Source organism: Cyrtonyx montezumae, unplaced genomic scaffold (assembly GCF_038088225.1).
Source record: "Cyrtonyx montezumae isolate F1298 unplaced genomic scaffold, pur_monq_1.0 scaffold_3, whole genome shotgun sequence".
Taxonomy (NCBI): domain Eukaryota; kingdom Metazoa; phylum Chordata; class Aves; order Galliformes; family Odontophoridae; genus Cyrtonyx; species Cyrtonyx montezumae.
Window position 1 is genome coordinate 96,917,347 of NW_027072034.1, and position 14,218 is coordinate 96,931,564.

The 14,218-nt window shown below is 40.8% G+C and overlaps 1 protein-coding gene across 2 annotated transcripts in view; it reads right to left on the reverse strand.

Annotated features, from left to right (window-relative positions):
* SOX5 (SRY-box transcription factor 5) overlaps positions 1–14,218 on the reverse strand; it is a 621,758-nt gene that overhangs the window by 356,011 nt on the left and 251,529 nt on the right. The window contains exon 4 of one of the 2 annotated variants that reach the window (XM_065742491.1): positions 8,839–8,995. The exons of the other annotated variant lie outside the window; for it this stretch is intronic. The gene's annotated coding sequence lies outside the window, so the exon portion shown is untranslated. The remainder of the gene's footprint in view (positions 1–8,838; positions 8,996–14,218) is intronic. 2 annotated transcript variants of the gene reach the window in all.

The window sequence follows — 14,218 nt, forward strand, 5'->3', positions numbered from 1 at the left end:
AGTTTTAGCCACTGCAATAACTAACATTCGTAATGAGTAATGAAAGAGCTACAGCTGAAAACACAAGCTGCTTCAGCTCAATCTAAACAGCCAAGGCTCCCCAGCTAGGGCTGTGAGATTCATAGGCAGATCAAACGCAGAGGAGTATCCGTGGCACACTCACCAACGTGTCACATTAACAGAGCTACGTGCAATAAATTCTTATTACAGCAGGCTCCTCATAACAAAGATTCCTGATGAGGGGGCTGGTTTGGAAGAACCCTGTGTTGCATCAATTAGGCAAAACAAACAACCCCTCACAAATTTTCCCCCAAACAAAAACTGGAGCAGAAACAAACAAAAAAATCCTACACCTGTCACAGGTTAGAAAGCAGCCCCTGGCTAGAGTTGATGGTCAAGACAAGCACACCTTTCCTTTTTCTCCTCACCCTAGGTAAGGCAATTATTATGAAAATTATCTGCTTGACTATTAATTAAATATCTATAAATTCACACACTCACTGACAGTCTTTCTCTCAATAGGTCTTGGCATAAGGGAGCACACAGAATTTTGGCAACAAGCTGAGAGTGGAATAGGCTGCACAACCTAGACATGCCCAAGCCTTCTTGACACAGGAACAGCTTCTCTTCCCTATGCCAGTGGTTCGCTCGTTGCCAGCTCCAACGCACACCCCCCTTCCAGGAATGGCTCTCATCCATGCTGGCAAACAAAATGATAGAGAAGAAAATATGAAATTACTCTTCAAAATGTAAGTGGAAGGATGAGCACGGCGCCAAGTGAGAAGTATCCAAATGTGAGATCCCACACTGCTACATGTCAGTTGGAAATATGACACATACACAGAAAGTCAAGCAAACAGGTTCGTCCACAAAGGGAAGATAAAGGAGATCATTTGCATTTTGGATAATAAAATATTTAAAGCAGCACTGTAGAAATTATAAATAAAAACACTAACTGCAGTCACCAAGAACACAAGCACCCCATGTGGAAACTGGCCAGCAAACCCCTTCATTAAGTACAATACGATCAGAAGGAAATACAAAAGTGGCTACAGACCTCTGAAGGCCAGCAGGTAATGCAAGCCAATTGGTTATTCAGTTCTAATTAAGGGATACTTATTTTGGACAACTAACAGAAGAATAAAGCATGAGTTCAGGGTGAAGTAAAGTCTACTTTATTTAACAATCTGTGACTGATTAGAAGGGAGCAGCAAGTTCCAGATGGGTGGGAGTGCTTACAGAAAACCTCTACTTTCCTACAACTTACAATCAATGCTTTTAGTTTCCATGCATTGTAACGTTGCCACTTAGCACTACAAGCACAGCAGAACAAAAATGCGAAACCAACTTTGCACCAAAATTTGGGGGATAAACAGAGCCATGCTTTTCCACTCAATAAAGGTCGGAGTTCAAGCTTCTAATTTTAGCATCACTCAAGATGAGACTTGACTTAGACTGCTCCTTGGTCCAGCCCTTAGCTCTGACCTAACTCTAACAAACTGATTAATTCTGTTGAGTAGAATTTGCAAGCTTTTGGGGGCAGGGATCATGCCAGCTTCTGTGCTGTAGAAAAATAATTATGAGGGTAATATTTTAAAATACTACTCACTCTAGCTATTACTTATTTGAAACTATTTGTTTTTAAGAGCTACTGTCATTTTGAAATGAACAATCATTTTGCTTTTTAAATTCATCTTATTCACGTCCTCGTATTTATTACTATACTTGTGCAAATCACATGGAAGCATGGAAATCCCAACAGCTTGTGAAAAATGCAGACTCTTTTCTGTTATAATTGCAATTTCAAGAAACTGTTCATTTTTATGTTCAGAAAAGGCACTGTACGTTAACATTGTGATTCCCGTTATGTGCCTTTGCCTACCCCATACCTAATCCCCACAGTCTTGGCACAGCAGTGGAAAAGCAGCAGGACCATGAGTAATGATAAAAGCCTGGAATTCAGCAGCCTTAATTGATTCATATTCTGCGGAAAGAAAAAGAAAAGGCCTATGTTTGTCTCCTTGCAGAGCTCCAAAGCAAGCTCTGCTAGACAGAGAACACGCATTAGGCTTACCACTCCTTCACAGCTCAACAGAGCTAGGTAAGAAAACACAGCACAACTTTCATCCATGAGGACTTCCCTAGAAAGCTGCTGTAAAAGAGTTAACTAACAACCAATGTTTCCATCAAATCTGAACTACTTCTCAGTTTCGCAGTAGTCTGAAATGATCCTTGTTTTGCATCCATTTACACAGATAAATGGAGCCATCCCATAACAAGAAAGGCATAAAGCTCATCCTGCAAAAAAGGTCAATTCATTTTAAATGGATGTACACGGTATTTTTTCTAGTTACTGTTAAAACAACAACAAAACAAACAAGCTAAAGCCTTCCCACTCACTGAGCTACTGCTTACCAAGAATTAAAAGCTCTGCATTCAGAACCTAATGGACACAGAATACATCTATAGGAATTCGTGTGTACTTCGAACAGAAATCAATATTATCACATCACAACAGCCAAACAGAATGATACCCAGCCTCCCTGAACTCTGCAACACAAAAGGACAGTCATCTCATCACTAAACTTCCAAGGATAAGCTTTAGGCTCCTTAGCTGGAAATTCATTCTCTGATAAGAACAACAACAATTAGAAGTCCTCCAAACCTCCTTGAGAAAGTTAATACTTTATCTACATGCTTATTAACCTCAACTCTGCATTTGTTTTTGACACAGTAAGACTGAGGATGGATATCTCCAAGGACTGGTTATAGGATGTGTATGATGTTGGCCAAACTCTTTGAACACAGTGAGGGTCAAAACAGGCCAAACAGTGGAGTAGCAATGGTAACACAAGACCACAGGTACTGAACTAACGCAACAAAAAACACCTTTTTACAATTAAAATCAGTTGGCCCTTACTCTGAAAGTCTCAGTTCAGAGGCCAAATATAAAACTTACAGCTAGGAGGTGTCTCACCAGCTCACACTTGTGGCACCACTGGTTAGACAGTACTGCTGTTCACTGAAGGGTTAATGACATGATCCTAATGCTGAGCAGTGCGCCAGTTAATATTTCAGCATACATTTACTAAGCGTGTTTTACTAGGAGGGTTTCATACTAGCATCAATATCAGGAACATTTTTTATAGAACTAAACTTCTAGCTGCCCAAAAGCTTCCATACTCTCCCTGTTTCTTAGGTAGGGGTGCTCAGGAACTTTCTGTTAGGTTTTTTTTGATGAAAAAATAGTCTTTGCTAATCAAATGGTTCAATGCAAGAAATTGGATTGTCTCAAAATCTCTCAATGAGACTCTATATTTTGAGGCAAAATCAGCTCAGTTTGAAACCTTTCAGTATATTTAAGATAGATGCATATGGCTATACCTGATGGCATTTTTCCTTACACATTTTTGCAAGCAAATGAAGTTAGTGTAGAACTTCAGGACGACATGGGAAGTATGATTAAAAAAAAAATGTATCTGGTTTCACAGAAATTAACAACTGGGAGCTATACATTTCAGTTTATCCTGAATTCCCAGAAAACCTGGAATAAATGGTCAAACTTTTTGTAAGCATTTGGACAGTAACAAGGAGGTAAATGATACACACATCAGTATTGATGTGTCAATAAAATATCATGTTAAAAGATTTTTGATTCTTTCTGTTACACATAGTTCTGTGCCAAACACGGAGGTAGTAGCTGCCAGACTTGGATTTTAGTTCTGTTTTTGAAGCTGTCTGACATTACCTCCAGGGAAGAAGATTACATGATCTTCAAGAAACATGGTCTTGCTGGAAGTATTGTAGAGGTAAATAGGAAAAGCACACATTATAGATAATATATCATTAATCATTCTGTTAGGTTGTTCTTTTTTCTCTTGCTGTATTAACAGCAGATAAAACACGTAATCAACTTGATTTTGCCTGTTTAAACAAAATCAAGTCTTTTATCCTTTTTCATTACACAGACTCACTCTCCATTCCAAAGATTATTTTTGTAGCCACTTTTCAACTGCTTCCAGTCTAAATTAATCCCTTTAATGCACAAGTAAACAGAGATGTACACAATATTTTAGATACTCTGTCCAGTGACTTTCTTCCCTCTTGCAGGAAATACCAAACCTGATACATTTCTACACCTGTACTGTCTTTTTCACATTGTCAAACCTGATGTCCCAAAGGAATCATGCGACATGTCCAGGTTTTTCCCCTCAGTCATTCGAACTGAGGAAATCAACAGATAATAGCAAACATTCCAGTTCTTAGTTCTTAACTAAGTGACCTTTGTGCTTATGCTGTGAAGTTTTATCTGTTAATCCCCCGTTCCTCAAAGTTGTTTAATTCTTTATTATGGCACTGGAATCCTGCCCTATAATCACACAGCCTTTAAGATGTGTATGGCTGACTTGCTTAAAAAGAAGCTATATGAGCAATTGAATTCTTTATTTGTTCTGTTTTTCCCTTTTATTTAGGTTTATCCAGAATGATGACAATCATAGTACAAACCAGTTTTTTAAAAAAATGAACAGAAACAGAAACCAACCGCAAGAAGTCTTGAGTTATTAATTCCATAACTGTTACAACCTAACCCTCTCACTGCTGAAGAACTGGTGGCTTGTTTATTCCTTTTAACCCCTGTGATAGGTTTATATTGATTGAACATGTTCAAAACTGACATTGTAAGGCAAACAACAACAACAAAAAAGCCCTGAAAATTGCAGTTCTCAATCAGGCAATTGGCTTTGCCAAAGGTCAGCTCCGTACGAGAAATCACAGTTTAAAAACATACATTATTTTATCACTACATAACATGCAAGTTACAATTCATCAACAACGTTACCAGCACTTTTCATAATGCTGTGAAACATACTCTTTTCTACACAATGTTTTTCTCAAATGTATACTGGAACTGAAAGAATGCTTCTAGGTTTGATGATAAAAGGACAATCTGAAATTGTATGGCCTGTTGCATGTAGATCAGGCTAGACAACATGACGGCTCCTCTGGCTCTGCATGCATCTCTAGAGCTCCTTATATCCAAATGATTACCAAGGGCAAATGGAACATCCAAAAGAGATTAAACAAACAGCATCTGAAACATAATGTCATTAATAAAAATGTTCCGGATGTTGGGCTACTTTAAAAATGCTTTAGGTTTTCTTTTTGGGGGGAGAAGAGCACATTTCAATAAAATAATGTGTGTGTGAAGGGAAAGGATAGGGAAGGTCAGGGCTGACTTGCGTATTATAGATGGTCTTTTTTTACAGTCTTGTGATTTGAGCTCTTCCACGGTTTTCAGAAGCAAGCATTTCAGATCCAGCAGCCACACAAGCCCAGTAACTAGTTCTCATCACAAGTTTCCTAAGGAGTCTCAGCAGACAGATGGAAACGATACACATGCGCAACAGGCACTGCAGCACAATAGGGCCACTGTATAGGGAATGTGGGAAATACAGCATCCCTCCATCCCTGAGCAGGCTTTAATGCACTGGATTGTAACAGCTCCAAAGAAGTGTTTGTGGTCTACTGAGTCAATCATCTGTACATTAAAAAGTCATAGCTGGCACTACTATCTCTTTGGCACAGCACTTGAAAAGTATCAGTTAAAAAGGAAAAATAAAAGGGAGCAAACCAAAGCCGCACAGAACTGGGAGCCATTTAGTTACTTGTGACCAGCAAAGTGCACAAACACATGCTTAGCTTGACTCCAGCTAAGCGAAGAAAAGGCTTGCATCTTTTGCTGAGTCAGGATCTTACCACTGAGCGTTTCCTAAAATTGCTCTGCTGTTGAACACGCTAGGTACATTCTTAGTTTAAAAGTGATACCATACCACGCATCCCACTATCAGCAATAATAGAGTAGTAGCATCCTCACATACTATGATGCAGTTTCATATATTCCAATGATACACTTTTGTTTTAGAGAGAATCCTTCATGTTGGGGTTGGGGTGAGGATGGAACAGAGCTGCTGACCAGACCCCATCACTTTCTGTGATGTTCCCGCTTTCACAGCAAGGTCCTGAGAAGTCCCCCCCTCCCCAGAGGGACCGAGGAGGAGGTGGGGAACAGCCTGCAGAGCCTGGGTGAAAACGCTGCACAGAACAAAGGGCAAGCACACATAGAAGCAACACTTCCCCATCATGTTCAGGAACCTCTAAAAGCATTTACATTGCTTATTTTTGAGGGTGAGCAACGACTGATCAGCTTGGTAGGGAGATTCTTCCCTGCTCACAAATACTGTGGGACTGAATGAAGGAACTGGGGAGCTAACTAGCCTAGAACACTTGCATTTCAGGATTTAAAAAAGAATGAAACAAAGAAGAATGGTAAAGAACAGGAATATTTGTTCTTCCCACTCATCGGAGACAAGGATATCACAGGAGAAAGAAAATTGAAAAATTAAAAAGAAAAAAGGAAGAGATAATTTGGATGAAGCCAGGATGCAGACCTCAAAAATAGCCCATACTGGTTGTCAGCCTTCCATACACATGGTGGCAACAGTAATTATGAAAACAAATAATCAGACAGAAGAGTTGACTTAATCTTTGCTCAAGCACTGGAGACATGCAACTCCGAAGGCAAGTGCAACATGATTATAGATAAAACCTCTGGCATGTCATTAATCAGCTATTTCAGGGTGCTACAACTACAAAACAGCAAGTCAGGAACTAACAGGACTGAAGCTATTGCAGTCCTACCAGCCACCAAACTTCAAGCAGAGCCTGTGTCACACCTGAAGATTTTATTTTCACCTAGTAAGACCAATTACTCCTTAGTCCCTGAGTGGGGAAGGCACCTCAGGACATGGTTATATGCATCTGTGTCATGCAAAGCACTTAGGCACGTACTCAGAGAAGCATTTGTCTGAACTGGGGTCTCAGTTTCTCAGAGCAGAAACTACCAATATCCACTAAAAACTGTGCTTCTAGTAGAAGTGTGGGTGGTGTGACTGATGACTTGCAAATACCAAGCCTTAAAAACTTGTCACTTGGTCAGTTTTTTGATTACGTATTTACATATCCTGACAAGAACTGTAGCTGACACTTTAAATCTATATGTAATAAATAAAAAATAAATTCATTCTGAAATTGAGTCAAAGCATCATCTGTTTGTTTTTTTTTTTTTTGTCAAAACGTTATGGTCCAATCCCACTTGAGACACATCAAGGCATTATTGCTAACCTCTCACCCACTGAAAAACTCTACTACTTCGAGAAGGTTGATTGCTTTAAGGGAAAACAAAGTGCTCAGAGAAAATTGTCCCAAGAATGAGTGTATTCTACCTGTGCTAGAACTGAACACAGACCAGAATTGTGTGCCCCCACCTCCGTAGCAAGAGGATGCAATTCAACAACTGCATACTATGTACATATAATAAGCTGAACGCGAGCCTGCAATGTGCCCTCACAGCCCAGAAAACCAACCGTATCCTGGGCTGCACCAAAAGAAGTGTGGCCAGCAGGGAGAGGGAGGTGATCCTGCCCTTATACTCTGCGTAGAGTCCTCAGTACAGGAGAGATGTGGATCTGTTGGAGTGTACTGAGAGAAGGGCCACAAAAATGATCCAAGGGATGGAACATATCACTCGTGAGGACAGGCTGAGAGAGCTGGGGCTGTTCAGCTTGGAGAAGAGAAGATTCTGAGGAGATCTGATAGCAACCTTTCAATATCAAAAAAGGGGCTATGAGAAAGAAGGGGACAGACTCTTCAGCAGGGTCTGCTGTGACAGGACAAGGGGAAATGGTTTCTAACTAAAAGAGGGGAGGTTTAAATTGGATATGAGAAAAAAATTTTTTACAGTATGAGTGGTGAGGCACTGGAACAGGTTTCATAGAGAAGTGATAGTGGAGACACTCAAAGTCAGACTGGACAGTCCTCTGAGCACCCTGATCAAGCTGTAGGTGTCCCTGTTCATTGCATAGGAGTTGGACTAGATAATCTTTAAAGATCCCTTCCAATTCAAACAATTCTACAGTTCTGTGTGTGAAAAATACTACTTTTACAGCTTTGCTCTGCCCCAAATGGGTCAGAAAAGGAACTGAACTCAGGTAGTGAACTCAAGGCTAATTTCTGGAACCAGAAGCTGCAGATCACTGTGTCTGGGGAAGAGTAGCTGAATTAAATGATGTGATTAAAGAGCAACTGCAGAGGATTCTCATTCAGTAAAGATGGATTGTGCTCCAGATGTGGCATCAAGGTTATTTAAATCCTCTTTATCAGATTGTGCAAACACACAGCCACATATAATTGTTTACAGCTCCGTCAAAGATATCTGAGGCTTAGGATCCTGCAAAACATGGAGCAAGAAAGGTTCTTTATTGACTGAACAAGTGGTGACCTGTTACTGAATGTGTTTGTTAGCACTTCCAATGTGATCGTGTGTCTTGAGCCATGATAGGAAATAAAGGGTCCTTTCTGCTAAAGAAAACCCTTCTCTGTCCCAGAATTTGCAATAACACTTTTTTTTTCTGTGGTGGGGATTCATTACATCGGTTTGTTTTTTTCCTAACCTTCTTCTGGCTAACTTAGTTGCAAGAATATATTTGGGGTACTTCTGGCTCCTAAAGGGATCGAGTTTTCCTTTACATTTTGAAATGGGAACCGAGGAATTTTGAATAATGTTGGTAATTTTTGATGACTGCAACATAGAAGTCTCTTGCTTTGCTTTGTGATCTTGTGGACATTTTCAGGGGCCACAGCACCATCAAAGCACAAAATACCGAACGTGCTATTTGCTAACGTCACAAGCTGCTACCTGTGGCACTGAAAGCCACTTAAGTGAGCTGAAATAGTGGCACACACTCTGTGACAGACTATTGTGCCCGCAAAAGGAAAAACTCCACTTATTAGCCACAGCAGGCTTCTGTCCGTCATACGCAGAACTGAAACTCTGGGTGATCCCTTAGCAGCTATGGAGAACCGCTAGCATCCTCCTGCTCCTGCAGCGCTAACTTTTCCTTTCCACGTCCACTTCGTCCCCTCTTCCACCTCAGTACTTTGCAACATGAAAAGGATAGAAGCAAAAGTTAACATGCTTTAGCAGTCCCCACAGACAGCTTAAATAAACACTGTGATTGCAATTTAGACAATCTGGAGTCCATTCAATATTAAATCCCCATCCCGGGCTACAACTGCCAAACAAATAAAGGATTCATGGAGTACTTTACACTGTCATTTACCACAACCATTGTCACTTGACAACCTAGAGAAGGAGCCTGCAAGCTCCGATAGGGCACCAGCTACATCTGTCAGCAAGAAGACAGAGAGCTCTGCTAAGCAAACAGCTTGATCCCGCTTTACACAGCCTGCCTTTGTCTTGCCCCAGCTGAGCCTCCTCTAATCTCCTCCGACTATCTTCAGCAGCACAAGCAAGAACTTCTGCAGGGACCAGGCACACAAAAGATGCCTTTCTTCGGTGCTGTGTACTGTTTAAATGTTTGTGCCACTCCACCTCTGTCCCCCCACCTTTATCCCACGTTCCTACCCACTGCATGACTGGAATGGACGCATTATACTTCATGACAGCAAATTATACCAGTGTTTGTCATGTCAGAGGGGAAAAAAACACCTCACCAAAAGAAGCATTATCAAAATTAAAAAAAAAAAAAAAAGCAAACACAATCGTAGGTCTGGAGTGTATTTCAACCCCAACTTTCCCTTTCCTTCAGCTGCATTTTATTTCAGTTATTTATTCTGAAGAGGCACCTCGACCAAGCTCCCACTGTGGTCCTTCATGTCAGGAGCAGCTCATCTGGTCAGAGATTTCTCATTTGTCTCCTGCAGAAATCCACTGGCACCAGAAATAGTCACCACCTACAAGAGTTGAATCCACTTGGAGACATTTAAGTAAAAGCAATCAAGACATATTACTCTAAATGTCCAGGTTGGAAAACACCAGGTTGGAAAGCATTTGAAGCCTTGCACAGAGCAGAATTTTTTTCATAGCCAGTCATCTTAAATAGCTCATAAGCAGTGTCATCAGGTAAACCCACAGGACAGACTTCATCTCAAGGAAAACAAATGAATGCAAGATTTCCAGCTGTTTCAGCATCAGGAACTGCAATATTTATTCTGGAAGGAGCAAACAACAGATGTAGTTGGATAGCAAGAGTTCATCTCGTTTTCAACCACATTTAAAATAAAAGTCAATTTGCCATTATCATGTCAGAAGTGTTTGATAAATGTCAGAAATCTGGGGGAAGTCCTAATGTGTAAACCTTGGCTTCCAATTGCTTACCCAGGTCAGAAGGGGCCTCACAGGACAAAATCCTTTATCAACATCTGTTAAAGCAACTATTAACCAAGAATGGTTTCCTCAGCTTGTGAAATTCACATAAACTGCATTTGGAATTTTTCCCCCTTCACTCAGTGATAAGATTTCTCAACCTGTTCCCACCAGGGATGTACAACTGTAGGGTAAGCCTCTCACCAGAGAGGACAGCCTGGATCTGCATCAGTGATCTCCCTATAAGATCCGGAGAAGGCTATTTTCATAAACAAAATGAAAAAAAATGGGAACCAACCATGTCCCTCCAAGCAGGGGCAGATGGCAGAGGTTCAGAGGACAACAAGTACCCAAATGGCCCAGTGTTACAGTACATGGCAGGGAATGCTCTCTGTCAAGGGCCACTTTTAAACCAGAGCCTTTCATACGCTTTTGTTCCTTGCTCTGACGATTTCCTTTCAAAATGCAATGGAAGAGTGTGAAAAGTGATGAGCAACCCAGAGCCATGGTTGGGTGACAGCGACCCATGCATCCTGCAGGTCTTAGGGAATCAGCGTTTGTTAGAGATCAGACTGATGCAATACATTGGACCCGACTGGCAGAAAGTTCTGCAGAAACGCCAATGCGAAGAAAGAAAAATTGCTGGGTAAAACGTGACGTAAATGGGCCTGTGCCAGGAATGAATCTAGCTGTTAAATGTATATTGAAATCTGAATATCTCTCTCAATCTCTCCTTTTTCCTTCCACAAAAAGGAAGAAAAATTCCACCATCTCATCCATAATTGATGTCAGTAGCCTTACTCGCTGTTCATGAGGCCCAAGCAGCGCCGTGCTCCCCCATCATGAAGCACACCAGTGACTTTATGACCAGTGCTGGTCAGCTGCATCGTGGTTACATACTTCTGCAGCGTTTTCTTTTCCTCTGAATGTACACTGCACAGCACAAATGGATTTGATCCTCATTTGCAGCCAAGCATAATTTCCTAACAAATAAATAATTCAATATAACAACGTACCTGCACATCCCTCATTCTGGTACTCTTCTTTTTAAATCTTGTGAGCTTAAAGTAATCAGAAACAATGTTTTAAGGCTGAGTTTACAAATTTTCTACATTATGGGCAGACATTATTTCCTGTTCATTCTAAGTTTCTTGCCCCTGCTGTGCTTTGTGTCCTATCCCTCATCGGAGACATTTTTCACACATTTCTAAAGGGCTGTATCACACATTTAGGCCTTGGCAGGTTATGAGTTACAACCAGCAGACGGCATGACCTGTGCAAATCCACTTCCACCCCCATCTGATTCCTTTTCTTGTTGTTCTCCAAATACCATCTTGTCTGCCCCTGCTGAGACATCACAGAAATGTTCTTCATCAGCATACAGTGTCATCTAACACATGGAGCCTGCCAAGTTTTCATGTTGTTATATCAAGAAAATATCCCTCGGGGGCAAGGGGAGAGGAAGAGGTCATTTTTCATCTATGGAAGAGTGAGTAACCCTTTTCCTTTGGGACTAAGAGGGTCTTAATTTAACAAACCTTCTCTCCTGTCACAATGCTGTTGCTCACTTGCAGATCACAATAGGCTGGGCAGCACCGTAGCCAGAGAACAAAGCATACTTGCAGGAAAGTAGCAGTTAAACTTGGCTTGGTATGTGGAATTGGAAATAATTAAATGCAGAGTGGGAAAGAAGCCAAAAGCATAGGAGTTTCCAGCACAGAGGAGGGAAATTTGTCTGGATTCCAGGTGCGATGAGCAAACCTCAGAAAGCTCTCATCAGTTCAAAGAAGGAAGCCCAAAATGTGGAGTCTGAGGCGACCTTTAGTCAAACTGCATAAATCTCTGAAATCTTCAAAAAGATCCAGACCTGGGATGATTCAGAAACAGCATTCTTCGGAAATTGAGTGCTTTGGTGTTTTGTTTTGTTTTGTTTTTATAAGAAATAAACAAACAACTACAAAAAAAAACAACACAAAAATGATCAAACTTCTTTGGTATTTTTCCTCGTGGGAAAAATGGTACCATCACGAAGAAGTTTTCCACAATTAAAATAAAATTTTAAAAAAGCATAAGTTGTTCCTGCCCTCCCTCCCCTTCTTCCCCCCTTCCCCCCCACTCCAGTGGCAGTGACCAGGTGAGGAATGAGTGGACGAACAGAAGCTCATTTGGCTGTGGACATTTGCTCCAGGACTGATAATTACCCTGCTTCAAGAGGAAGGTTCTCCTGAAGGCATGGGATCCGAAGCTACAATCAGAAGTGTTTACATACAAAATAAGCCTTCAGCTACCCCATGGAAAGTGGCTGCTGGTCTGTTTTGCTTTCATAGGCATCTCTGATGACTCCATGGAAAAATCCAGCCCAGTGGCTGATGAGGACCCATTCCTCTTTGCTGGTGTACTGAATGTGGGTTACAGTCAAGATCAGTACAGACTCATTTTCCAGCTCTGCTACAGATGAAGAAGAAGCTTTTCCCCAAACTGCAGGAATTTAATTAAAATTGGTATAGTCAAAGCTCTTCAGTCAACCTGAGTCAAAAATGCTGCTTTTTTCAGCTCAGAACCAGCGCTACATTTGTGGTATGCTAAACCTCCAGCTCTACCCAGATTTGAAATCATTCCCTTAGCCCATTTCTGTAGAAATGAAAAGAATAAAAGAGTACAGCCCTCCACACAAAGCACTTTTTTTTCCTATAAAGTACAGGATAAAGAATAAACAAGAATTAACGTGGTAAAAGCAGCATATGCACAAAACTTGTATATGCTACTCCACCTCCTCCTGTAATTCCTCTCCGCTTACAGAAACCCTTATCTTCTGCAAGGAGGAGCAAACTAATCCGATCCAATCCATTTGCTGATGCTCCTTCAGTATCTTCACTCAAATCACTCTACCCCTGGTGTTTATGTTTTCTTTTATTCATTTTCTTTTTGTAAGACAGGAGCGCTTGCAAATATGACAAAGGTTTGCACGGTGGCTAAAATGGCATAAGAGCAGATTTTCCTTCCTCTTTTCCATAAATCTTCTTCTTCCCTTCTGGCAACTTTTTCAGATATGTCAATCAGGGAAAAAAAAAAGATATTAAGACAGCGGAAAGGCTCAATATGAGTCTTCTGGAGAGAATAACACAGCAATCAAGTTCAAGCTCTGTTGCACCTGCATGCACATTTTCCTGAAGTGCAGCTCACTGAAAAGCTTGGAAGATTAGGGACCCTCATCCTCAACTACAGCATCATCTGCCCTGAAAATGATTTCACAAACTCCGTTCTGTCTATTATCAAAATATCCTAACTGAGCTCTATCGTAGAGGAGTCATATCCTCTGCTTTTGTGCACATTTTGCTTGCTTCTTTTAGAATAACCTGCCATCCTACTTTGCCTTCATCACAGTAATCTTTACGTAGGGAATGATTTTAAAGGCAGCCTCACACATTTTCAATTCATTTTACGGTGTAATAGCCCCCTGCAAATATGTTTGAGAAATACAAACACCCATAACCTTGACGATTCATTCAAAATTCAAATCCCAGACTTCAGAAGGTCTCACTGCTTTTTGCAAGCCTTACATATCATGACCACACCAGTGAAAAGTAAGCAACAATTAATATCCTTTCATATATCTACCAGTTATTCCATTTCATAAAAATAGAATGGAGCAGGTAAAGGAAATGTGGTAATGGGGCCATTCCTCCTAAGTTGCTGCAAGATGAGTACAGGGCTGACAACACAGATGTTCACAGTGCTCAGCTCTCTACTCTGAGTGGAAAGTCTGTGCATTGTTTCCATCCTGGATGCAATCAACAGCTACCAGACAAAAAAAAAAAAAAGTAAAAATAAATAGCCTGAAATTTTTAGTCATATTCTCATGACAGAGGATGAGAACATGCTGAGATTTTGAGATATCCCTCCTCTGCAAAGGGATGACCATTGAGATTTTCCACTTTGCCTCAATTTTCAGTCTACACAGAAAATGTTCTCTGGTGATGCACTGTGCCTGGA